We start from the raw sequence: 25,560 nt of genomic DNA on the forward strand, positions 1-25,560 counted from the left end.
ACAAGCGGAATTTCTAGTTCGTGATGAATATGTAGAAGTATCTTATACTGATTTCAAGACGATCCATAATCAGATCGTTGGTTTAATTGATGATGATGAGTTTGATGATTATGATAAGATTCGGCAACGGGTCGATGGTGCCTATTTTACAATCAAGGCACTTATACAAAAATTCACGCCAGCCCCGGCGAATCCTCAGGGTGGCCCTCATAGGATCACCACACCTAAATTGAATGAACTTTCAATGGTCAACAGAAAGATTGGCCTACCTTTTTTGATTTGTTCCGAACTATGGTACACGGAAACAAGTCGTTATCTCCAGTGGCTAAATATCAATACCTATTGACGTCACTCACTGGAGAAGCTTTGAAATTGGTAAAGAGAATTCCAGTGACCAATGAGAATTATACTAGTGGAAGATTCGAAATCAGCCGTCAAATGTCCGATATGCTCCGAATCACATCAAGTTTACCGATGTGCTCAATTTCATGTTAAATCGCCAGCTGAAAAATTAGTGATAGCAAGAGATAACAATTTGTGTCGAAATTGTTTAAGCAAAGGTCATATCACTAACAATTGCGTTTCAAATCACTGTTGTCATTCATGCAAGCAACGCCATCATACATTACTTCATTTTGGACCTAAACAGCCAATTCCTTCTATTCACGTGGGTACAACATTAGATATAAATAATCATTCAAAACCAGAAAATCGTCGAGTTTCTTACCAATCGCCTTTATTTATATTTATGATCAGGTTGGTCAACCGCATTTGGCATGTGCATTGATTGATTCTGGAAGCACGTCAAATTTTATTACCACCAAGCTACTGCAACAACTTCGTTTGCCACGACAAAATAATTCTTCGTTAGAAATACAGGGTTTAAACTCGATGACGTCCATCTGTAACAAAGGAAGTGTCAATTGCATCATTCAACTTTGCCAGTCCCGAAACTTATCCTTTAATCTGAGAGCTATTGTTACATCTTCAATATGTTCCGCTTAACCTTCATTATCTTCTATTATACAATCCTACTATTATCTTAAATGCCTCCAATTCCATCCCGAACATCATTCTCCTTCCGAAGAAGTGGATATATTATTGGGAGCTGAATTGGTACCTCAATTATTTACTGGTGGTCGTGTCTGTGGTGGCCAGGACGATCCTGTGGCTGTGCATTCAGTGTTCGGGTGGATAGTGATGGGAAATCCAAATTATTACCATCCACGTCTTTATCAACATGTATCTCAAGAATTGATGACTCATTACATTTATCAATGCAACGCTTTTGGGAATTGGAATCTACTTCTGAAATCAAGATGATGTCAAGTGAAGAGGCAAAATGTGAAAATCATTACAAAAATAATTATCGTTGTGATATTAATGGCAGATTTATTGTATCACTCCTGTTTAGAACCAAAGAACCTATTCTTGGAAGTTCATATGATATTGCTCGGAATCGATTCAAATTATTGGAGAAACATTTGTTGAAAGATGATATACTTCACGAGAAATACATCGAATTCATGAGGGATTATTTGCATTCAGGCCATTTGTCTCTAATTCCTTCTAATATTCCTAATTCCAGTAATTAATATAGGATAATAGTAAAACTTTGTTTCAAGAAAATAGATCCTAAAAGAGTGGAAACTTGAACAATAATCCCTTTTTTAAAAAGAGACTATTTTGAGCTTATTTATTATTTTTGGGTCAGTCGTTTATAATTAAAAGAATTAAAAAGAAAAATATGCTTAAAAAATTTCCACTGTTATAGAACATATTTTTAGGATGAAATAAGACTTGAAATAAGATTTTATAAATTTCTTCGTTTCTCTCTGCTGCCCTGTATTTTCTTGATACGTTCCTATGTGCTTGATGCCGAGCATGTAAAGTATTAATTTTTATTAAGTCGAACTTTAGGTTACTAAAATTAGCGTTCAGCTTCCGACCACTGATCGTAAGGCAAATTTACACCGTGTTCGTGAATTCGTTGCGAATTTATTGCACATTCACTGTTTTGCAACTACCTAACCTCATTCACATCACAACGAAATATTCTAGATTATCGACATTGTCGACACTCTGTACATAGTTGACATATTGTGGACACGCGGACGTCAATAATCAAAGTCGACGAGTCGACGCCCATCTCTTTGCACAATCAACCATATCCAAAGAGAGAACTAAAGACGTATCAGATGATATAATAAGATCTAAAAGTGTAGCGGACAATGCGGTTGTCCTGATCGGACAATCAATCAATTGGGCTGCTTCTTATGTGTCCAGAAAAGAAAATAATCGAAGTGTATCTGAACTTCCAGAGTTGAGCACATTAATGTTAAAATCTCCAAAACAGAGAATTTGGTCAGTCAGGAGCAGGCAGTTCGCAACCATGTCATATAGCTCACCCAAAAACAGAGAGCAGTTGACATTACCCGGTCTGTAGTCAACTCCTACCGCGATATCACCGCCACGCAAATGCAGCAACATTTAAAGTTGTTCAATGTCAGCGGACGAGTCAATAATAGAATATTTAATGTTACATTACGTTATATTACATAGATTACATATCGGGTAGGCGGACAACTAACCTTGCACCGCAACCCTAAGGGGTACCTAAGGGGCCCTAAATGGTAGACAACGATATCAAATTTCACCGTGTAGTCCAATGCTCTTAACGAACATTAATACCTTGCTCAGTGAAAGGTCATTCAGATCCTTTGCGGAGATAAATTGCGACCCAAAAATCGAGAATCTGATACTGTTAACAGCAGGGCAGTGGCATATAACATGCTCAACCGTCTCCGCTTTCTTCACACATATTCGGCATTTAACATCGTCGGCTAGATCCAACAAGTTGAGGTGTGCTTTTAATCGACAGTGCCCAGTAAAGACACCCATTAGAACTTTAATGCTGCAGCGAGCAAGTCCTAAAATATTCCCGGGTTTGATAGTGGCGATGTTAATAAACACCTTAGCATGTCTCATTCCAGGAGAACTGGTCCACAGTAGACGAAGTCTCTCTTCAGCCCACAGGTTCTAGCCTCTCGTGCTAGCTCATCTGCCGCTTCATTTCCAGCAACCCCAGAGTGACCTGGGACCCAGATCAGAGAAACTTTGTTATCACAACTCAGTGTGTTTAATGTTCTCTTACAGTCATTAACCAGAGCCGACACCGTTTTCACGGCTTGCAGCGCCTGGAGAGCGACTTGACTGTCTGTTTGAGAAAAGTCGTACTGTCATGTTCTTCACCCCTCTCTCAAGAATGATTATACCACCCATGTCAATAGCAAATGCCTGTATTCCGCCTGGAATACAGTACGTTTCCAAGCTATAATCTTGCTTAACACGTTCGCTGCCGAGCGACACCGTTAATCAAGGTTGTATGTATGTATGCATGCTTAGGGGAGTGCGTAATATTTACGGGCGCACTTAGGCCCCAGTGAACTAGAAACTATTCTACTATTAAGCAGGATCCAATCCTCTATAGTTGCTTCCACTCCCCTGTCAAAAGCAGCTCTTTCAAGAGATTGTGGTATTGCGTTGTTAAACGCACCTTCTATATCCAGAAACGCACAAACCAAGATCTCTTTATCTTGGAGCGTCCTAGATACTCTACCAATCAAGTTGTGTAGAGCGAATTCTGCTGATTTTTCCGCTTGATAAGTGTAGTGTGGGTTATTCTTACACACACATCTATGCAGGGTGCCCTGTTAAGAGTACGGAGCGGCTGTATCTCGACAACGGTAAGGCCTAGAGGTTTGGGAAAAAATCCTTATAGGCAAAGTGGGCAAAAGAAATAGCTGGAAATTATTTTGAACTTCATAATTCGACCACTAGGAGGCTTAACTGCCATAGAGAAACATAAAATTTCCGCTATCTCAAAAAGTTAGAAGATAAGCTTTAATATATCTTTTGATATATCTTTTTAATATCTCTTGCTTTTTTGGCAACCACAAATTTTGAGGTATCCAAACGTCGAGGACGGGAAAATGGTACATGAGAATTTGAGTTTTAATAGAAAACAGTTTACGATTTATAAACAGTTTAGAGTATTACATAACAATTTAGGATATTAGAATCTATATACTGTTAGTGTCAATTAGACGGTTATTTTTGACGTCAACAAGAATACCAAATTTATCTAAAAATCGGCGCCTATAATTGGTTTAGCAACATCAGCCATAGTAAAAACGGAAGAAAAATTTCTGCGCAAATTTAAAGATACAGTCAATATTTTCTTACTGTAGGTATTGATTGTAGACCCATTAGCTGCTGAAGGATATGAAGTTGAATCTTTTTTTAAGGATGCGAAAACTGTAAATGTTAAAACCGATATGTCAGCAACTGTGTCGGTAAGAAAATTTAGATTTTTATTATCGTCGTAGACAAAAAGACGATGACTAATAAGATTAATTGATCGATGATGTGAATTACGTTGAATTGTTAAAACTAAATTTTTAGGTTCTAGAGGAGGTTTTCGGAGCACTTACACTAACCAAATAAAACTAGTTTGAAGTGCCAACGGAAAAAAATACTATCAATAGTCTAAAATATGTTAAAATAAAATCGAAAAAAATTAAAAAATTAAAATTAAATGTATATGAGACGATACTAAACGTTTGAGATGGACACGTATGACTGAACGATACGACACAAGACGGAATGCTTAAGCGGGCATGCGTAATATAAAGTTGGAAGCGTGAAATTGACATATCAAAAGACAAACAATTAAGAAAATATTTTCTAAAATTAAAGGTCTTAAAATCTAATTAGTAGACTTTTATCGTATTACAAAGTATTATCAAAGTTAGAAACTAGAGGACGCTGGAAGGATTATAAAAATTTCATAAAAAACCTGTTATTATTAAGCTCAGTAATATCGTTGAGCAGAAGGGATTTATTTTGAGTGTGAATATAGTATTCTTCCTATAGATCTAGCTCCTTTGATTTTTCGACTTTTTCAGTAAAGAGACACAACTGAAATCTATTTGTGTTTAGAGGTGCTTATGTGTTTGTATATAGCTGAAGAACCTTTAGTTAAGTGTTCTTCGAAACGTGTATGTAAAGTTCGCCCAGTCTGTCCAACGTTTATTTTATCACAATCTCCATATTTAATCCTGCAAACACCACTTTGGTCTTTGATATCGAATCTGTTTCTTATTAAATAGAAGTGATCCGAGTCTCTTTCATTTGTGTTGGTGCTGGCCCACATTGCGTGGTGAGCATTGGCGTCGCATCCAACAACCACTTGTAGGTTATTCCTTCGGCTGTAGGCAATTATGTCTCGCACAGCGGCTGGTGGAAGAACATTATCCGTTCCGGGGAAGTATGTTGAGCAGATGACAACTTCTGTCCAGCCCTTCTCATCTCGGATTGTCAGAACCGCAGCCACACAATCGCGGTCGCTATGCTCTGAGATTAAAAATGCATTAATGTTGTTCCTGATAAGTAAGCAAGCGCTGGGTCTATCCCCCGACACGTGCGGAAATCAGAGACAGGGCGACTGTCACGCCCCCTATTCTTATCCTATCAAACAAATTTTAAAATGATCAAAAAATTAAACACAAAACTTTATTTAGAAATAGAAATAAAAAACGCAATGTTACCTTTTATAAAAATACTGGAATATTCAATAAGAGAATATGAATAACTTCGGAAATTAAACAATTACAATTCATACATTGGGCAATACTTTCTAGTATGAGCACAATCACTGTCTGCATAACAATACGGACACTTCAACGCTCTCAAAACCGGACATGAAACTTTACCTGTAGAATCTTTCAACGAATGACTTTTATAAAATTCTCGTCCTTCTGAATTTCAAAGAGAATAAGTACAAGAATCTTCTTGGTATGGCTTTTGACCACCCGATTACGGTGGAACTGTTTCCATTGAGAAAATTATACCACTTACGTTTAGCTTCCTGTTCTGCGATAGCTTGTCTTTAAAATGCCTCTTTCATTTTTGTCACGTAATGATCCATTGGTCTTTGTTGCTAATTAAAAAGTAACAACGTGATGGACATTTATTTAGTAGTGTTATGTAGTATTTATTTATGTAGTAGTTATTTATAACAACACACGAGTCAGGCAGAATGTCAGCTGAAGAAATTCCGGGGTGCAGATTTTCCGCTAAGCAGATCACATCAAAGTCGACATTTAATGAGTACTGCGCACATTCTGATAATAAAAAGAAAATAAATGGCATTTAATAAATTACAACAAATTGACCTAATAGTTTACATACGCGAAATATTCCTCTCGTTCCCTATCTGAATCAGAAGGGAACACAGAGGGTCTGTCGTACAAAAATTTTACAATCGCGGGTCCATATATATTTGTAATTTTTCATAAAATTCTCGTCCTTCTGAATTTCCTTGGTATGGTGGAAACCACCTGTTTACGGTGGAATTGTTTCCATTGAGGAAATTATACCACTTATGTTTAGCTTCCTGTTCTGCGATAGCTTGTCTTTAAAATGCCTCTTTCATTTTTGTCACGTAATAATCCATTGGTCTAAGGGCCAAGTCCATCTGACCTAGACGCGCGCGGACGTCTTTGTAATTTTTTTCTTTACCAATCATAGTAAGGGTTCGTTCACAAAGCATCTTTCACCGACGCCATCAATCTTCGTGCCCGGTGATGAGCCCGTGGGCAAGGATTTTCTCTTCTGGATGCAGGCTGCGAGGAACTACGATGGACCTTGGATTTGAATTGTCACGGTTGATATGAGGAACACGATAAATGGCGTCTACATCCACACGCGAAATATCATACCCCACATGAGCAGCAACGGCATCCAACAAATTTTCGTTATTCTTTTCAGGAACACCCTGGATCTCTAAATTGTTCCGGCGGGAATATTGTTCCATATTATCAACTTGAGCTGTAAGATCAGACACCCGGTCACGCAGTTGTAAGTTTTCGGCTGTTAATTTATCAATAATTTTTACTTTATTCTTTAGCTCTTTCAATAACTTGTTCAAAATCTGATATACGGGCGCTACAAAAGTCGACCGAATGAAGAAGTTGGCTCTTTTTATAACGCAACTCGGATCGCATCTCTTTAACCATCTCGTAGACGGATTCGAAGGTAATAGCAGGACAGGACGGAGTCGCCGAAGTAGACCCACAGGATTTGCGAGAAATAGCGCCTCGTTCTCTTGATCTGCAATCATGACATGTCCACGCATCTACAGACTCCAACGTCTCCTCCGGATCAATGCATTTGGTGTGGAACCAAAGGCAGCACACCAAGCACTGGACGCCCGATCTCCTCCCCACCACACGATTACACCGTCCGCATATCGACATGATCACTTTTTGCGAAACGAAAATAATGGAATTAAAAATGTATTAATTTATGGGTAAATTATTGGTTATTAATTAACAAATCGACCACTTCAGAACACTCAGAAAGTCTATACGAATACTATGTAAGCTAAGAGCGAAGAAAATCGGCCAAAAATACTCGGCAATTAGTTAACGTAGCGAAAGAAGTTTCTTGATACCAAATCTGCAGGATTATGTTGTGACTTCACGTGGAACCATGTAACAGGGTCGCTTGTAGACTGAATTTCGGTAATTCTGTTAGCAACAAATGTCTTATATTTGTTTGGCTTTGAATTAATCCACGATAGTGCAATTTGTGAGTATGTCCAAAAATATTCTTCATTTATCCGTAGTTGTAGAATGGATTTGAATTTCTTAGCAAGATGAGCTCCATCTACTGCAGCACACAATTCCAATCTGGGAACTGTAATTGTTTTCAATGGTGTAATCTAGATGGGGAAGAACACCACCGCCACCAATGTAATATTAGAGGAAGAAAGGGGCACCCGCCACCAACGTTATGCGGACGGGAAAAGTTAGAAGTACGGTAGCGTGTACTTGCAGAAAAAGAGAAAAAATTATAGAAGATTTTTAACCTTCCGGTGCTCGCTCCTTTTATTGAGATGGAACGCTCGCGCGCGGACTCTCAGTCCGCAAGCATAACTTTTTTTTTTTTGACATGCCCAACTAAAAATAAATAAAAAAACCTAAGTAATTAGAAAAAAGAAGCATTTATTCATAAACTACATTCGTTTTATATTGCAAAAATGGGAGCATTCCATAAAGAAAATACAATTCTGTTAAATTTAGACCAATGTGAACCACGTTAATTCTTATTCTTGATGACACGGATGACATATCATGAGAGAATATTCTAAACATATATATTTATGACACTCTACGCAAGAAAAACGTGTAGGCCTATTTTTTTTTCGATCACAATACGAACATCTTCCCCGCTGACCTTCCTGCGGTGGCTCAGGAACAGGCGCTTCCAAACCGAACATTTGTCTGATTCTTTGTTGCATAACCCTAGGAATAGATTGAGTCACTCGTCGACGATTATGGCCTTCCACTAACTGAAATGCTAAAGCTCGTAAAAAGGTTCTTCTTCGTTGATTTGAAGAGTTATTGATAGAAAAAATCACGAATGAGTTTATACCAGCTACGTTTAGTAACGAGTAAAATATTACCATGGGTCATCTTTTCGTGTTACGCGCACAATTATACGCCGCGCATAATTTATCTACACAGTCGACACCACCTTTACTCATATTATAGTCCATTATCATATCTGGTTTCTTTGTGTCACTATCTATTTCATCATCATGATGCATGCTCGACAGAAGCAACACATTTTTGTTTTTTTTCGGTATATAAGACACTAAAGTACAATTTTTCCTGAAAGCAAACATACTTGACGAAATTGGGCGACCCAATGGACGAGAAAACTCTATAGGTAACTCTTTTTTATTTTTTCTGATAGTACCTAATAGAGTCAGTTTAAAATCTGTATCAAGGGAAGTAAGTAGGTTCATGGATGTGAACCAGTTGTCAACTGTTACATTACGACTGGTACCTTTTATAGGTTCACATAGTCTTTGCACTACTGCAGTTGGTGAATTGCTAGCCTCAAATTGTCCACTAGGTTGTGTGCCTACATATACCTCCATGTTAGAAGTGTAGAATGTCTTTGCATCTGCCATAGCAAATATCTTGATCCCATACTTATTGGGTTTACTGGGGATGTATTGTCTAAAATTACCTCGCCCCCGGAAAGCCTCTAACTTTTCGTCAATAGTCACAAACTGAAATGGTGTGTAGGCTGTTTTAAAATTATTGACAACAAGCTCAAACACTTCTCTGATAGGTGCTAGTTTGTCAGTTTGCTTTCTTTCATCTCTAGTTGTTAAATTATCGAATCGTATATGAACTAAAAGAAATCTAAATCTACACTGAGACATGGTCAGCCTAAATAGTTCTACACCTGTACCATTTTGACTCCATAATTCGTCAATATTTAGACGATTTGATTTCAGAACCCCGGCCAAATATGACAATCCAAAAAGTGCTTCAATTTCTATAAGGTCGGTATCTTTCGCGTCCCGTTCTCGCTGGTAGTTTGCCCTAAATGATTGAATATGCTGATTTGTGTAATGAACAATCAAATTTAGAACTTGCTTTGAAAAAAAATACTTCCAAATATCAATTTCTCTTTTCAAATCTTTTGCGATTCTCTTTACACCTGGTAGTTGTTTAATTATATTACTTGGCTTTGTTTTTACACTTTTATTTGGGACATGCTTCTTCCATACTGTTACTTTATCTTTGCCAACAAATGTAGGTTGTCTTTCTGAAAAATCATCTTCTGAATCCGAAATTTCCTGTTCTGTGTCAGTATCTAAATCCTGTCTTTCTAAGTTATCCTCTTCCCCAGATTCTTCTTGGTCGTCAAACTCGACATCCGATTCTTCTTTCTCCTCTTCCAAACATTCAGTCATAAGCTTGTTCAAACGTGTTTGTTCTTGTTCCCAGGGACAAGGCATCTGTAAATAGCGCTAGACGCTCTTGCGGCAGGTTTTGAAGTAAACAGCAAAAATGTTTTCCTGCGGAGTGAGAGTCCGCGCGCGACTATCGGAAGGTTAAGATGCTGCCACCAGGCAAGTTACGTACTTGGCCGAACGGTTTAAGAAGTTAATGAGTAAAAGAAGGGAGGATCGTAGCCCTTGTGTTGAAATTGAAATAATACGAAACAAGAATTTATATAAAAAAATATTAATATATTAAATTAAGGAAATTAAAATATAAAAAAAATAGAAAAATAAATCAACCAAAAAAAAATAAGTTTAAATATTAAAGAAGAAAAAAAAAACTAATTGAACAAATTTTGGATAACGGAACGTTAATTATGGCTACAAATACTAGCGATGATTATGAGTTTCAAGAACAATAGTAATTAATTATGCTTACTTATTCTACGCCACGACGACGCTCTTCCACCAGGATTCGGACGCTTCAGGAACTGGCTTCAAGGCACAATTTCGATCTGAGGATTCGATTTCTCTAGCAAATTACCCAGCACAAACCACCAGCGTATTTAGAAGCCTTTCCGAATTTAGTATTGAGAATTTAAATTAAAAATAAAATGAAATGGAGCGAACTCAAGGGGAAGACTGTAGCTTCTATCTACCTTGGTAGTTGGTACTCGACTCCCCGAGTCCAACTCGGTGGCGCATCAACGCCTCACGCGATAAAGCTGACTTAAGCAAAATAATTATACAAAACGCAATTTAATATACAGGGCGGTTTGTTACAATGGTGCAACCTTTGATTTTGCAGCTAGTAAGTTGATCTCTGTCTCTGTATATGTGAGGCATATGTAAAAGTATGTAACTCGATTCGTTGTATCTGTATATCCGTTTGATGTAACTGTAGCTCTTGAAATATGATTTTTGCAATAACTATGATTGAAGATATAAGACCTAATGGATCGAATAACTTTGCTATTTGTCCTAAAATTGTTTGTTTCAATTCTGCACGGGTATATGTCAGCTTGTCAGTGTTTGTATTCCATTGAATTCCTAACGTTTTGAAAATTTCTTCGGACATAATTGTTGGATTTGATTTGAAACTTTATTTCTCAATTCTGGATGATTGCTATTGAACTTGCTTAAAGTAAAACCTCCTGACTCTAGGATTGTTGTTACGTTTTATTTTACCGCTTTTAGTTTAATGATTCAGCCGGAAATTTGTTTTCAAATGGTGTCGATGACATTCCAAATGTTACTCTATTCATTTCATAAGATTGCTATTCTTCATCGGAATGATTTCTCCATAGTATTTTTTGCTATTTTCTATCAAATTCTGCTACTATTATCTGGCGATACATCTGCGCAATATGTCCCGTCAAAACATACTTGTGTATTCTAAATCTGGTAATTTCGAATTGACAGGATCTGTCAAATACCACCCGCAACTTCGTTGTTTGACTTTCTTCCTTTAATACGACAGGATGTGGTAAATAAACCCATGTCAATAATTAAGAAAATATTTTCTAAAATTAAAGGTCTTAAAATCTAATTAGTAGATTTTTATCGTATTACAAAGTATTATCAAAGTTAGAAACTAGAGGACGCTGGAAGGATTATAAAAATTTCATAAAAAACCTGTTATTATTAAGCTCAGTAATATCGTTGAGCAGAAGGGATTTATTTTGAGTGTGAATATAGTATTCTTCATATAGATCTAGCTCTTTTGATTTTTCGACTTTTTCAGTAAAGAGACACAACTGAAATCTATTTGTGTTTAGAGGTGCTTATGTGTTTGTATATAGCTGAAGAATCTTTAGTTAAGTGTTCTTCGAAACGTGTATGTAAAGTTCGCCCAGTCTGTCCAACGTTTATTTTATCACAATCTCCATATTTAATCCTGTAAACACCACTTTGGTCTTTGATATCGAATCTGTTTCTTATTAAATAGAAGTGATCCGAGTCTCTTTCATTTGTGTTGGTGCTAGCCCACATTGCGTGGTGAGCATTGGCGTCGCATCCAACAACCACTTGTAGGTTATTCCTTCGGCTGTAGGCAATTATGTCTCGCACAGCGGCTGGTGGAAGAACATTATCCGTTCCGGGGAAGTATGTTGAGCAGATGACAACTTCTGTCCAGCCCTTCTCACCTCGGATTGTCAGAACCGCAGTCACACAATCGCGGTCGCTATGCTCTGAGATTAAAAATGCATTAATGTTGTTCCTGATAAGTAAGCAAGCGCTGGGTCTATCCCCCGACACGTGCGGAAATCCTTCCTCGGCCGGGTTTCACACCTGGCGCTCTCTTCACGCTCTTGGTGCTAGTTGCCGCTGAGGCTGATGATGGAGACAGGGCGACTGTCACGCCCCCTATTCTTATCCTATCAAACAAATTTTAAAATGATCAAAAAATTAAACACAAAACTTTATTTAGAAATAGAAATAAAAAACGCAATGTTACCTTTTATAAAAATGCTGGAATATTCAATAAGAGAATATGAATAACTTCGGAAATTAAACAATTACAATTCATACATTGGGCAATACTTTCTAGTATGAGCACAATCACTGTCTGCATAACAATACGGACACTTCAACGCTCTCAAAACCGGACATGAAACTTTACCTGTAGAATCTTTCAACGAATGACTTTCATAAAATTCTCGTCCTTCTGAATTTCAAAGAGAATAAGTACAAGAATCTTCTTGGTATGGCTTTTGACCACCCGATTACGGTGGAACTGTTTCCATTGAGAAAATTATACCACTTACGTTTAGCTTCCTGTTCTGCGATAGCTTGTCTTTAAAATGCCTCTTTCATTTTTGTCACGTAATGATCCATTGGTCTTTGTTGCTAATTAAAAAGTAACAACGTGATGGACATTTATTTAGTAGTGTTATGTAGTATTTATTTATGTAGTAGTTATTTATAACAACACACGAGTCAGGCAGAATGTCAGCTGAAGAAATTCCGGGGTGCAGATTTTCCGCTAAGCAGATCACATCAAAGTCGACATTTAATGAGTACTGCGCACATTCTGATAATAAAAAGAAAATAAATGGCATTTAATAAATTACAACAAATTGACCTAATAGTTTACATACGCGAAATATTCCTCTCGTTCCCTATCTGAATCAGAAGGGAACACAGAGGGTCTGTCGTACAAAAATTTTACAATCGCGGGTCCATATATATTTGTAATTTTTCATAAAATTCTCGTCCTTCTGAATTTCCTTGGTATGGTGGAAACCACCTGTTTACGGTGGAATTGTTTCCATTGAGGAAATTATACCACTTATGTTTAGCTTCCTGTTCTGCGATAGCTTGTCTTTAAAATGCCTCTTTCATTTTTGTCACGTAATAATCCATTGGTCTAAGGGCCAAGTCCATCTGACCTAGACGCGCGCGGACGTCTTTGTAATTTTTTTCTTTACCAATCATAGTAAGGGTTCGTTCACAAAGCATCTTTCACCGACGCCATCAATCTTCGTGCCCGGTGATGAGCCCGTGGGCAAGGATTTTCTCTTCTGGATGCAGGCTGCGAGGAACTACGATGGACCTTGGATTTGAATTGTCACGGTTGATATGAGGAACACGATAAATGGCGTCTACATCCACACGCGAAATATCATACCCCACATGAGCAGCAACGGCATCCAACAAATTTTCGTTATTCTTTTCAGGAACACCCTGGATCTCTAAATTGTTCCGGCGGGAATATTGTTCCATATCATCAACTTGAGCTGTAAGATCAGACACCCGGTCACGCAGTTGTAAGTTTTCGGCTGTTAATTTATCAATAATTTTTATTTTATCCCTTAACTCTTTCACAAATTGTTCAAAATCTGATATACGGCCGCTACCGAAGTCGACTGAATGAAGAAGTTAGCTCTTTTTACAACGCAACTCGGATCGCATCTCTTTAACCAACTCGTAGACGGATTCGAAGGTAATAGCAGGACAGGACGGCGTCGCCGAAGTAGACCCACATGATTTGCGAGAAATAGCGCCTCGTTCTCTTGATCTTGAATCATGACATGTCCACGCATCTACAGACTCCAACGTCTCCTCCGGATCAATGCATTTTGTGTGGAACCAAAGGCAGCAGACCAAGCACTGGACGCCTGATCTCCTCCCACCACACGATTACACCGTTCGCATAGGTTCATAGGTTCTACCATAGTTCACTAGGTTATTCACTTTTTCACCTAATTATTGCAACTCAAATCGTTGACTTATTTTTGTTGTTCTTGTATTTGTTGTTTTTGGCATTTGTTTACAACACTCACTTTACCAACTTCACGTCACAGTTCGTGGACAATACGGGAGCAATTGTGTGGCGCCTTAGAGAAATTATACCCGACCCAATCTCCAATTGAGCTAGGCGAGGACCGTATTATGTTTGGTGTTGTAAATGTGTTGGTATTACATATATTTTTTTGTTGTTGTAATTAAGGTGTCACATGGTTCGGGTATGAATTCGTGAGTTGAGGGCAAATATTCTGGACAATCGGTAAGCCACGAAATACCCTTCCACCACAATTAAGATGTAATTAATTGGTCGGGAAGAAGACCTCGAGACGCGCAATTAGCGGGATTGTTAGAGGATGAAACGTGTCTCCAACATTTAGAAGGTAAGATATTCTGAATCTGAGTTACACGGTTTGCAACATGGATTTTCCATCGGTTAGGTACCGAAGAAATCCAGGTTAAAGTGACCTGAGAATCAGACCAGGCGAAAATCGAATCGAAAGTGATGTTTGGGGATAACGCTTCTTTTATGGTCTGAAATAAATCAGTAAGGAGAACTGCACCACACAGTTCTAGTCTAGGAATCGAAATAGTTTTCAAAGGAACAACACGTGCTTTTGCACAGACGAAAGAAGTTTGAATATGAGTAGAAGTTTGATATCGTAAGTATGCGACAGCGCAATACTCAAGTTGAGAGGCATCACAGAATAGATGGAGTTGGATCGACTTGGTGTCTATCGGAACCATTAAACGGGGCAAAGTCCAAGTAGATAAAGCAGCTAGGCCTTCTTTGAATAATTTCCACGTATCAGAAATTGATGTGGGAGGATTTTCATCCCAAGAAAGATTACACTGCCAGAGATTTTGCATGATTGTTTTTGCTTTAAATGTGCCAGAAAACCAAGCGGATCGTAAATCTGAGCAATTTCTGACAGTATCGAACGTTTAGTACAGGAATTATGACGGTAGTAGGATCCCAATGAAGACCCAATACTTTGACATAATTTAGTTCACCAGAATCCATTGATATCGGCTTCTGTAAATTAGTTTTTGAGACAACTTGTAAGAGATTGACACAATTACTCGCTCATGTTCGTAGCTCAATTTCTCCTTTCTTTAATAAAACAATCAATTCTTGTTGTAGATGTAATGCTTCTTGACAGATTGAGCTCCGGTTACAATATCATCAATATAAACATTATTTTTGAGAACTTCGGCCGCTCTTGGACTGTCATCGGCGTAAAGGTTCGCAAGTTCTTGAAGTGTACGTAATGCCAAAAAAGGAGATGAGGCAACTATATACGTTAAAGTGTTCTATTACGGACGATGCCACTTTTTCTCCAAGAGTAGACTCTTTATTTCGTATTCGTTCTTTCGCTGCTTTATATAATGCTCTATCTGCGTCGTGTCTAAATTTTAAATCTGAGCTTCGTCTAATGGATTCACACCTCGATCTCCTCTCAATAATCTCTTTTCCAACTTGCTACCCGGTCCACAAAAGTTATATCCTGGCAAATGAAGTTCTATCGAAAGTTTATTGTAACGGAGACTGTATTATATTTTTCAGTTTCGTAATAAAACAACATCTTCTCTCGTTCACTACTTTATTAATACTGATTCATTTCCTCAAGGCAAGGTGACTATATCACCCCTTACATAAGGCACTCAGGTAGATGCGGAATACACGATAACAAAGGAACAAAGAAATATTTGAACTGACTCACGACATTACCGTGATCTCATACTCTAAATTCGAATGCTTAAATAACTATTCAAACCAACACTTTTAAATACACTTATACTTTAACTAATTATTTAATTATTTTAATTAATCATATTTTAATAACGAATAATAAGTATGATATGAATATGAATACAAATAAGAAAGATAAACGATAATTAAATGTTTATACTACTGCCTCTACTAAATTCTAATTTACATTATCTATTAACTTGTTAAAAAATCCGCGACCAATTCGTTTGCTTGTCAAACGGTAACTGTTACGATTAGGTTCTAACAAATTCATTTTATAATTCCACTCCTTCTTCCTTTTCTTCACAGTTAAAAACTAGAAATGAAGCTCTGCTGTTGTGCTTTAAGCTTTTATTCCTTTTAAATAGTTTACAAACCCAGTTCTGCTCTTAAGTTATACTTAAATCTATTATTATTATTATTCAGCTACACTTAAAACTATTAATATCCTAAAAATTAATTGCTACTCACTTAAAAACATTTCAGTTACTCTACAATACTAAAACATTCTTGATATATATATTTAATCTATAATCTACGTCTAAATATTTTTGTAATAACTTATTTACGTTTCTTATCATATTCCTAAATCTAATTACGTCCAACATCTTTTCTTCCCAGCCACTTATCCTTAATTGTCTGTAAGCAAACGTCCAAGCGTCGGTACACTCTATTTTTCGATTCGCAAAACGTCACTCTTTTTTCCATTTTGTTCACTTCACATCTTCATTAATGCGTGCAAATCTAAATCCAGTAATACCTTATCCATATCGTATATGAGCAGTTCTTTAGTTACGCACAAATGTTCACTTGGTACGCCGTTTGAAGCAACCAATATATTCGATTTTATATCACCTTGCATTGTTGATACCACATCGATAACGCTATCATAATAATTTTTATATTCCATACACTTTAATACTTCTACCCTACTCGAAACTAAATCGCTAAGTTTCCACAATTCGTGTAACGAGTCGTAAGCCAGGTAAAATATTCCTGACTCCCTTCCATTTTCAATTTTTAATTTTTTTAAAAAATCACATTAATCCATTTAAACGCAAATAACTCGAAAACCGATTGACTCAAACAAATTAAATAATTTAATAAATAATTTAATTTTTGCGTAAAATTAAATTCTCTTTCAGACTGATAACTTCAATTGAATTGAATTAGTAAGCCAATTAATTTAACAAAAAGAAAATGGCTTTGTTTATGCAACCCAAATATCACTAAAAATGGGGTAAAACGTTTGTCAAGCACGCACGATCTCGTGCGCACTTTTAATAGAGAAAAATCAACTGTCGAGCGATTATCACGTTTGCCGTTCTTACCGAAACTTAAATTCATTTGTGTCGCAACGAAGAGGGTTAGATTAGGATTTATTAATTAAGATTAGGTAATTATACACCTTTTTTATTTTCAAACTTGTTTTTATTTCAAAGAAAATTATTTGAAACCGGCACCTTTTATTTTGAACCCGGTTTTTATCGGCTGTATTAACTAACGCCTTCTACAACTATTGATGTAATAATGACTCATATTTGGAGAGGTTTTCTTTAATTTTCGGCGTGGCCATCTGGCACAACGTGGTCAAAATTTTTTTTTTGTTCCGTCCAACCTTATTGTTCTCTTGAACTAAAAATTTCCTTACAACTTTGAATATTTATTTTCTAAATTTTTCCGCAATTCTTCTTTAAGAATTTGTTCCCCTTGGAATTTTCTTTCCCGCATTTTCTCATCTGAAAAAATTACCTTTTTAATTTATTCTAATTATTATTGATATTACTTCCAGGAGTTTTAATTCTTATCTCGTTTCTTTCTTGTTTATTTCCCCTGCCTTCTCCCTGAGACATTATGGCAGATAAACTTAATAAATTAATTTTACCACGTCAAGTCGCTGAGAATCGCCTTATCGAAACCACGAAGGTTGGTCAAGACATTATCGACGATCCGAAACAACAAGCGGCATTTCTAGTTCGTGATGAATCTGTAGAAACATCTTATACTGACTTCAAGACGATCCATAATCAGATCGTTGGTTTAATTGATGATGATGAATTTGATGATCATGATAAGATTCGGCAACGGGTCGATGGTGCCTATTTTACAATCAAGGCACTTATACAAAAATTCACGCGAGCCCCGGCGAATCCTCAAGGTGGCTCTCATATGATCACCACATCTAAATTGAATAAACTTTCAATTCCAACTTTCAATGGTCAGCAGAAAGATTGGCCTACGTTTTTTGATTTGTTCCGAACCCTGGTACACGAAAACAAGACGTTATCTCCAGTGGCTAAATGTCACTCACTGGAGAAGCTTTGAAATTGGTAAAGGGAATTCCAGTGACCAATGAGAATTATACCATAGCATTCGATACTCTAAAGCGGCGTTACCAAAATAAACGTTACCTGGCCACTATTTATTTTAATGAAATTGTCGCTTTAAAACCGATCCATGAAGAAACATCTAAATCGTTCCGTCTTCTCATAGATTCCTTTAAAGAAAATGTAGAGGGCTTCCGAACTCTGGGTTTTCCAGTTGACCAACGGGATTTTCCTTTATTTAACATATTGCTTCAGAAGTCAAATACATCATATAATATTAAATTCGAGTCAGAACATACCCCTTTCGAAATTCCGACGTTTAAACAATTATTGCATTTTTTGGAACAACAATCTAAGGGTCTAGATTCTGTATCATTCACTTCGTCGAAGAAGCCCTCAATAAATCGATCGAAATCGTCGACATCTACTATGGTTCGTGAAAAAACAATTAATTTAAAGGTGGAAGATTCGAAATCAGCCGTCAAATGTCCGATATGCTCAGAATCACGTCAGGTTTACCGATGTGCTCAATTTCATGTTAAATCGCCAACTGAAAGATTAGTGATAGCAAGAGATAACAATTTGTGTCGAAATTGTTTAAGCAAAGGGCATATCACTAACAATTGCGTTTCAAATCACTGTTGTCATTCATGCAAGCAACGCCATAATACATTACTTCATTTTGGACCTAAACAGCCAATTCCTTCTATTCATGTGGGTACAACATTAGATATAAATAATCATTCAAAACCAGAAAATCGTCGAGTTATCTTACCCATCGCCTTTATTCATATTTATGATCAGTTTGGTCAACCTCATTTGGCATGTGCATTGATTGATTCTGGAAACACGTCAAATTTTATTACCACCAAGCTACTGCAACGACTTCGTTTGCCACGACAAAATAATTCTTCGTTAGAAATACAGGGTTTAAACTCGATGACGTCCATCTGTAACAAAGGAAGTGTTAATTGCAGCATTCAACCTTGCCATTCCCGAAACTTATCCTTTAATCTGAGAGCTATTGTTACATCTTCAATATGTTCCGCTCAACCTTCATTATCTTCTATTATACAATCCTACGATTATCTTAAACGCCTCCAATTCCATCCCGAACATCATTCTCCTTCCGAAGAAGTGGATATATTATTGGGAGCTGAATTGGTACCTCAATTGTTTACTGGTAGTCGTGTCTGTGGTGGTCAGGACGATCCTGTGGCTGCACATTCAGTGTTCGGGTGGATAGTGATGGGAAAATCCAAATTATTACCATCCACGTCTTTATCAACATGTATCTCAAGAATTGATGACTCATTACATTTATCAATGCAACGCTTTTGGGAATTGGAATCTACTTCTGAAATCAAGATGATGTCAATTGAAGAGGCAAAATGTGAAAATCATTACAAAAATAATTATCGTCGTGATATTAATATATTCGTAATATATTAATATTCGTAATTTCAGTAATTATTATATTCCGCATCATTGTGTCTTTCGCAACGATGCTGCCAATTATAAACTTAGGGTAGTCTTTGACGCTTCCGCTTCTTCTTCCAATGGAAAATCGTTAAACGATAATTAGTTAATCGTCCCCAAACTACAACAAAATATTATTAATATTCTAATCAATTTTCGATTATTTAAATTCCTATTTATCTGTGATATAAAGCAGATGTATCGTCAGATCATGATCTCGCCATCTGATCGTGTTTTTCAAAATGTTTTATGGCGATTTTCCCCTGAAGATCCCATTCAAATTTATCAACTCAACATCGTAACATATGGTGTCGCTTCAGCACACCATCGTTGCATCACACATCATTGCGAAAGACACAATGGTGCTGCCAATTATAAACTTAGGGTAGTCTTTGACGCTTCCGCTTCTTCTTAGAATGGAAAATCGTTAAACGATAATTTGTTAATCGGCCCCAAACTACAGCAAAATATTATTAATATTCTAATCAATTTTCGATTATTTAAATTCGTATTTACCTGTGATATAAAGCATATGTATCGTCAGATCATGATCTCGCCATCTGATCGTGTTTTTCAAAATGTTTTATGGCGATTTTCCCCTGAAGATCCCATTCAAATTTATCAACTCAACACCGTAACATATGGTGTCGCTTCAGCACCTTTCTTAGCCCTTCGAATAATACTTGAATTAATGAATTTATATTCTGATACACATCCTCATGGTGCTCATATTCTAAAACATAATGTCTATGTTGATGATATTGTCACTGGTGCAACATCAATCAAAGATTTACTTACATTAAAGGAAGATCTAATTGCTATTCTACGGAAAGGGGGGTTTCAGCTCGGCAAGTGGGCGAGTAATTGTTCACACCTTTTGGAAACTGATTTGCAATCATTACTGTCTTTGGACTATGAAGACTCAATTACTGTTAGATAAATTTTTTGAAAAAAATATTTGACGTTTCCGATGCCATATTGCAACCTTCTTCAGAAACAAGTTCGAAGTGTCACTTCAAACGTCAAAAATTTTTTCAAAAAACGCACGGCTTAATCCGAAAGTTTCTAGTTCTAGGTCTAGTGTTAGTTCTAGTGATAGTGCTAGTTTTAGTTTAATTAACACCGGTCCTGAAAGCCTTCGTACTTATAAAAAACGATTTACCTCTAATATCTTATCTACCTTTGAAATTCAAAACTCCCTTCATGTTTTCATTAAACATATTCAGAGTCAATATTTTTCTGATCTCATTCAATCCATTCATCATAACCAAACGCCCAAGAACCCTTATCGATAGCTCCCTCCGTTCATCGATAGAGATGGGTTGCTCAGTGTGGGTGGTCGGTTACGTTGTGCTGAAATAGCATTCGAGCATAAACATCAATTATTATTACCGCAAAATTGTCGGCTAACACAATTTATAATTGAAGAAACACATCATAAATTTATACATCCTGGTCTTCGAACTTTATCATCATTACTAGCACAACAATATTGGATTTTATCTCCAAGAAGTGCTATTTATCAAAGTTCTATCACGATGTATTCGATGTTTTCGTGCGAAACCCAGATCGTACGTTCCAATGATGGCAGATCTTCCTAGCTTCCGAGCCACAGAATTAAAACCTTTCACTGTGGTTGGGGTTGATTTCGCTGGTCCAATATATACAACCATGCATCGAGCAAGAGGAGTACGATCGGTGAAGTCATATATTTGTGTTTTTGTGTGTACATCTATTAAAGCGCTCCATTTAGAGTTGGTTTTAGATCTCTCTACAGATGCTTTCATCGCGGCTCTACGGAGATTCATCTCAAGACGAGGTAACTGTACAACCATTTTTAGTGACCATGGAACTACCTTTATTGGTGCTAACAACAAATTACAAGAATTACTGGTTCCAACTACAGTTACTGGTTCCAAATTTGGTATCCAATGGAAATTTAATCCTCCAAGTGCACCACATTTCAATGGATTGACTGAAGCAAATGTGAAGTCCGTAAAAAATCATTTAATTAGAGCTATCGATACCCAGATGCTTACCTTTGAGGAGGTTTACACTGTCCTAACGCAAATAGAGGCAGTACTTAATTCAAGACCACTGTGTTCTTTATTATCAGATCCTAACGATTTGCTACCATTATCACCTTCTCATTTTTTGTGTGTAGGACCATTAAACTCTGCGATTCCAGATCCGGACGTCACGACTATTCCTTTGAATCGTTTAAACCGATGGAATCTTTTACAGCGGATGATCCAAGATTTTTGGGGCCGCTGGAAAATTAAATATCTACATACATGACAACAAAGACGCAAATGAAATCAATCAGTACCTCCAATTGAAAATGGTGTATTAGTAGTAATCAAAGATGATCAACGTTCACCGATGCACTGGATCACTGGGAGAGTTATTAAAACATACGCCGGACGTGATGGAAATGTGCGCGTTGTTGATATAAAAACCGTTAACGGTTGTTACCCGTGGCGAAAATTTGTATTTTGCCAATCGATTAAATTATCGACTTACTTGTGTTTCGTCCCTCATTGTTTTTGTTAATTCATTATATTAACATTTTTTGATCCTTCGTATTTTATTGTTGTAAAAAAATGTTAACAATAATGTATATTTTTTACAACAATAAAACGTTTGTCAAGTACGCACGATCTCGTGCGCACTTTTAATAGAGGAAAATCAACTGTCGAGCGATTATCACGTTTGTCGTTCTTACCGAAGCTTAAATTCATTTGTCTCGCAACGAAGAGGGTTAGATTAGGATTTGTTAATTAGGATTAGGTTGTACCTTTTTTATTTTCAAACCTGTTTTTATTTCAAAGAAAATTATTTGAAACCAGCACCTTTCATTTTGAACCCGGTTTTTATCGGCTGTATTCAGGCTTGCTAAATTAAATAATAAGGCGTAACTAACGCCTTCTACAACTAATGAAACAACATCAAATTCTTATTTCTCATACTGAAATACCTCAAAATTCCAAATTTTACATAAACACTATTAAAACTTTAAAAGTTATTAAGAAATGAAAGTGAAAAATATCAATTTTGAACACCCTGTATCTCCTAAACTAGCAACATTGGTAAAAAGCATATTTAGTGTCTACTATCTCCAGTTTCGTGATTTCCCATTCTTTCTGACTCAACCTTTATATAGGGTTAGACAAGGAATATTGCACAGGATTACACTGGATAATAGTAAAACTTTGTTTCAAGAAAATAGGTCCTAAAAGAGTGGAAATTTGAACAATAATCCCTTTTTAAAAAGAGATTATGAATTAAAAAGAAAAATATGCTTAAAAAATTTCCACTGTTATAGAACTAGCTAGGCTTGCAATACCGGACTAAAATCTCAATGCCGGTATTCGGTATTCAAAATTTTTAAAACCGGGATACCGGTATTAATATCGGTATTGCTATAAAAAAGTGTACACTAAATTACAATCACTAGATATATCTAATTGTAAGATTTTTTTCCCCTCTGCGGCGTCACCTCTACTAACAGGTTAATTCCTACTATATTTTTAGAGTGGCAACAAAGCATAAGATACAGAATCTGAGAAGATAATCAAAAAATGGAAAGATATTAGGAATCTGTACAAAGTACCAATAAACTTAAAGGTTTTGATTGTTTTGATGTCTTTCACTTGGTCCAAATGTTCAACTTCACTGCCACGTCAAAAATTGAAATTACACTTCATCATCTGAAGCTCTGTGGAATTCTTTCGAATTCCTCCTTTGGAATTTTCTGGAAAGGTGCAGATTCAAGAAAGAAACTTTAACATAATGGCTCTTGGTAGTTTGTCAAACGTATCATACCACTGTTATACACCATTATGGAGTAAAAACTCCACATCCAAAAATAGTTGTATACAGAGGGTATTTTATTGTTGGCTAGGTATGACAAATTTATTGAACATGAACATTAAGTTGTCGTCATCAAAGGTTGAGTCTTCATTATCTTCAACATTCTGTCAGAGTGCAAAATGATATTTCTTGTAGATGGTATTCACACTGATCAAAAAATGTCACTTGAAAAAATGAGGTTACTAAGGACATAAGATAGATAACAAATTTCTGTTTGGTCAACATCATTTTCCAGCACAGCTTTAAACACGGCCGTTTTCAATCGGTCGCCTTCGGCTAGCATTTTTTTAATGAAACGTCAAAAAATGTCACTTGAAAATGTAAACTTAGAACAGACAGAAGATAGATAACAAACAAGAATCCTCTACGTCATTTTCCAGCACAACTTCAAACTAGCACGGCCGTTTACGAAGACATCGGCCGTCCCCTGGCCATCGAAGGCGCTAATTAAAGATAATACTGAAATACCGGTATTTTTCCATCGATACCGGTTTTTAATACCGGACAAAAATTGTCCGGGATCCCGGTATTGCAAGCTCTATATAGAACATATTTTTAGAATGAAATAAGACTTGAAATAAGATTTTATAAATTTCTTCGTTTCTCTCTGCTGCCCTGTATTTTCTTGATACGTACCTATTCTGACTCAACCTTTATATAGGGTTAGACAAGAAATATTGCCCAGGATTATACTGGATAATAGTAAAACATTGTTTCAAGAAAATAGGTCCTAAAAGAGTGGAAACTTGAACAATAATCCTTTTTTAAAAAGAGACTATTTTGAGCTTATTTATTATTTTTGAGTCAATCGTTTATAACTAAAAGAATTAAAAAGAAAAATATGCTTAAAAAATTTCCACTGTTATAGAACATATTTTTAGGATGAAATAAGACTTGAAATAAGATTTTATAAATTTCTTGATTTCTTGATGCCGAGCAGGTAAAGTATTAATTTTTATTAAGTCGAACTTTAGGTTACTAAAATTAGCGTTCAGCTTCCGACCACTGATCGTAAGGCAAATTTACACCGTGTTCGTGAATTCGTTGCGAATTTATTGCACATTCACTGTTTTGCAACTACCTAACCTCATTCACATCACAACGAAATATTCTAGATTATCGACATTGTCGACACTCTGTACATAGTTGACATATTGTGGACACGCGGACGTCAATAATCAAAGTCGACGAGTCGACGCCCATCTCTTTGCACAATCAACCATATCCAAAGAGAGAACTAAAGACGTATCAGATGATATAATAAGATCTAAAAGTGTAGCGGACAATGCGGTTGTCCTGATCGGACAATCAATCAATTGGGCTGCCTCTTATGTGTCCAGAAAAGAAAATAATCGAAGTGTATCTGAGCTTCCAGAGTTGAGCACATTAATGTTAAAATCTCCAAAACAGAGAATTTGGTCAGTCAGGAGCAGGCAGTTCGCAACCATGTCATATAGCTCACCCAAAAACAGAGAGCAGTTGACATTACCCGGTCTGTAGTCAACTCCCACCGCGATATCACTGCCACGCAAATGCAGCAACACTTAAAGTTGTTCAATGTCAGCGGACGAGGCAATAATAGAATATTTAATGTTACATTACGTTATATTACATAGATTACATATCGGGTAGGCGGACAACTAACCTTGCACCGCAACCCTAAGGGGTACCTAAGGGGCCCTAAATGGTAGACAACGATATCAAATTTCACTGTGTAGTCCAATGCTCTTAACGAACATTAATACCTTGCTCGGTGAAAGGTCATTCAGATCCTTTGCGGAGATAAATTGCGACCCAAAAATCGAGAATCTGATACGGTTAACAGCAGGGCAGTGGCATATAACATGCTCAACCGTCTCCGCTTTCTTCACACATATTCCGCATTTAACATCGTCTGCTAGATCCAACAAGTTGAGGTGTGCTTTTAATCGACAGTGTCCAGTAAAGACACCCATTAGAACTTTAATGCTGCAGCGAGCAAGTCCTAAAATATTCCCGGGTTTGACAGTGGC

General features: G+C 36.7%; 2 long non-coding RNA genes across 2 annotated transcripts; both read right to left on the reverse strand.

Moving 5' to 3' along the window:
• Window positions 1-295: 295 nt before the first annotated feature.
• LOC139430938 (uncharacterized) lies at window positions 296-1,201 on the reverse strand. The gene is made up of 3 exons (XR_011641299.1): window positions 728-1,201; window positions 575-659; window positions 296-503 (listed from the first exon to the last, which is right to left on the reverse strand). It is a non-coding gene; the product is annotated as an uncharacterized lncRNA (long non-coding RNA).
• Window positions 1,202-18,532: 17,331 nt separating this feature from the next.
• On the reverse strand, window positions 18,533-19,538 carry LOC139430928 (uncharacterized). Its single transcript, XR_011641288.1, has 3 exons — window positions 18,972-19,538; window positions 18,818-18,902; window positions 18,533-18,746 (listed from the first exon to the last, which is right to left on the reverse strand). It is a non-coding gene; the product is annotated as an uncharacterized lncRNA (long non-coding RNA).
• Window positions 19,539-25,560: the final 6,022 nt, after the last annotated feature.

The sequence above is a fragment of the Onthophagus taurus genome, chromosome 8 (assembly GCF_036711975.1).
Source record: "Onthophagus taurus isolate NC chromosome 8, IU_Otau_3.0, whole genome shotgun sequence".
In the NCBI taxonomy this organism is placed as follows: domain Eukaryota; kingdom Metazoa; phylum Arthropoda; class Insecta; order Coleoptera; family Scarabaeidae; genus Onthophagus; species Onthophagus taurus.